The 2,872-nt window shown below is 47.8% G+C and overlaps 1 protein-coding gene across 1 annotated transcript in view; it reads right to left on the bottom strand.

The window, feature by feature from the left end:
• SPATA6 (spermatogenesis associated 6) overlaps positions 1–2,872 on the bottom strand; it is a 54,430-nt gene that overhangs the window by 44,266 nt on the left and 7,292 nt on the right. The window lies entirely within an intron of this gene.

Genomic DNA, 2,872 nt, shown 5'->3' with positions numbered 1-2,872 from the left:
GGGGGAGTGATCGCTGCTCGGGACGGGCTGGGCACCGGTCAGCGGGTGGTGAGCAATTGCATTGTGCATCACTTGTTTTATATAGATTCTGTATATTCTCTTACTATGATTATTATTATTGTTATTCTTCTTTCTTATTAAACTGTCTCTATCTCAACCCACGGGTCTTACTTTTTTACTTTTCTCCGATTCTCTCCCCCAGCCCACAGAGGGGGTGGGGGAGGGAGTGAGCAAGCGGCTGCGTGGTGCTTAGTTGCCAGCCGGGTTAAACCACGACACTTGTGATACAGAAGATGGGAGTATGAAACTCCTAAGGTGGTGCAGAACTGGCCAAAGGACAGCATCAATAAGGTGCAAAACTGGGAGGCATCAAGCTGAGGGTTACTATTAAAAACATTCCTCTACATATCCTGGGATCCATGCTTTTTAATACTTTTAATGGCCCTGACACAAGAAGTCAGAGTGTTCTCATGAAATTTTTCCAATCAAAATTTAGAAATCATCATAGGTCAACAAAAAGATATAGAAAAACCTGTTTGCAGGACCACAGTAACAGAGATGAGATGCACCTACTGTGTATTAACAACAGGTTTTCTTCTGCTGCGGGGGCTAATCTTCAAAGCTGGCTGAGGGGAAGATGATGAGTGTGTTAATAAATGATGGCATAACTGCAGTGGAGCTGTGAAGAGACTAATATTAAGAAATACAGGATGAATGTTGGACTTTTTTTCCCCTCCCATCACCTAAGGCAACAGTGAGACCCCATCTGGAATGCTGAATTCAATTCCAATCCTGATCAATGCAAATTCAAAGTGGAAGAGTAGCACCCATCCCTAAGATGATCAGAAGACTGGTGAGCTATCACACAAAGTACTACTGAAGGAACAAGGTGTCTCTAGCTGACAAAGATCAGTTGTGGAATGACAGAACTGCTGCCCAAGAAATACATCAAGAGAGCAAACACCAAGGAAGTAAAAAATTATTAAAGTGAAAGGCCAGTGTTGACATTTGTGTAAAAGTCAAGCATCAACTAGTGAGAAGGAAATTTAGGCTAGAAAGTTTTCAAGCCATCATGGGAGAGAAATGCCAAAGTACACTCCAATTGGGAAAAAAAAGCAAAACAAGTGGTTTAAAACCAGACTAAATACACTTATTAAAAGGGTTATCTGAGAGAAATTATATAGCATAGCAGGGATATAACTGAATGACTACAAAACTGAAGGGCTACAAAAATGATCCGAGGGCTGGAGCACCTCTCTTATGAGGACAGGCTGAGGGAGTTGGGCTTGTTCAGCCTGGAGAAGAGAAGGCTGCAGGGAGACCTGATTGTGGCCTTTCAGTACTTAAAGGGGACCTATAGGAAAGATGGGGACAATCTTTTTAGTAGGGCCAGCTGTGACAGGACAAGGGGTAATGGTTTTAAACTGAAGCAGGGTAGGTTTAGACTAGATATAAAGAAGAAATTCTTTACACTGAGGGTGGTGAAACACTGGAATGGGTTGCCCAGAGAGCTCATGGAGGCCCCATCCCTGGAAACGTTCAAGACCAGGTTGGATGGGGTTCTGAGCAACCTGATCTAGCTAGCGGTGTCCCTGCTCACTGCAGGGGGGGTTGGACTAGATGACCTCTAGGGGTCCCTTCCAACCCAAAACATTCTATGATTCTATGACCCACATGTGCTGAAACCGTCACTCAGATCTGTGCTGGAGATTTCCTGTTCTGTCCCTTTCCACTGTTATTTGTAGCCTTGAGAGCAGGGTGAAAAACAAATACCTCACAACTGAAGCAGCCTGACCCTGGGGGAACACCTTCCCTGTACTCTCTCATGGCACAGAAATAGCTCACGGCAGTAGGAACAGAAAAGGAAAGCACACCTGCTCCTTTCCAGGTACCAAGTGGACCTTTGCATTATGAAGACAAACACTTGCTATTGAGACAGCAGAGCAACACCATTAGGGCGATACCTTCACCACCTACGTGTAAAAATTCACAGCTCTATTTCACAGCAGCCATACAAGTTTGGGAACAAAGATGGTTAAGTAATCAGGAATACCAGGTCCATTTCCCAGTACGTACTTTCTGGATCTGCACTTGAATTTTTTGCATGGCACCTCAGGTTTTCCTTTCAGCAGCAAGTATTCTGGCAGCACTTGCCCCCTGAGGAGGCTTAACCTCTGGATTACAGCGACCAGGGCCTATGAAGCCAACAACTCCAGAGTAACAGAGCGCTACCTACCCCAACTCTATTAACAGTTATTGGGAGAACGATACAGATTCTTACTTTACTCCCACCTTGAATATAAGCAGAAAACTTTGCAAAGTACCCAAGGAACTATGCTAACATGATTAATGTAAGAACTTTCCACCTTCTCGCCTCTTGACCTCAACCCGCCCACGTAACACCCTGGTACTTCAGAGCTGCCCGGTGCCACCTCCCACCCCTCACAGGGACCTCATCCCTCACAGGGGAGCACATGCCACGTGCAAGCTGCTGTTCCCCGGGATTTCTTTTGCTGTTTTTTCAACAGAGCTTTTCCCACACCACACAAGCTTCCCAAGAGTCAGTGTCTCTCAAAATAGACCACCTCCGCCGGAAAGCGAGAGCTGTGAAGGAGCAAGGCTGCTAACACCAACGGGGGGGCACAGGGCCCGGCTGCCGGAGGATGCACACAAGAAGGGGCAGAAGCTGCCCAGCAGCCAACCGGAATTGCAGGCGGAGGGCGGCGGCCCGCTCGGCAACAGGGCCCGGACCAGCCTCGCAGAAGAACCCCCGGGCCGGGAGAGCGGGGAGGTGGCTGAGAGAGGGAAGCGGCGCCGGAACGGCAAACCGCGGCTCCTCCTCCAGCTTGCGGCCCGCCGCGGCCCAGGCACT

The sequence above is a fragment of the Egretta garzetta genome, unplaced genomic scaffold (assembly GCF_000687185.1).
Source record: "Egretta garzetta isolate BGI_Z169 unplaced genomic scaffold, ASM68718v1 scaffold533, whole genome shotgun sequence".
Taxonomy (NCBI): domain Eukaryota; kingdom Metazoa; phylum Chordata; class Aves; order Pelecaniformes; family Ardeidae; genus Egretta; species Egretta garzetta.
This window is presented reverse-complemented; position numbering and strand designations above follow the sequence as displayed.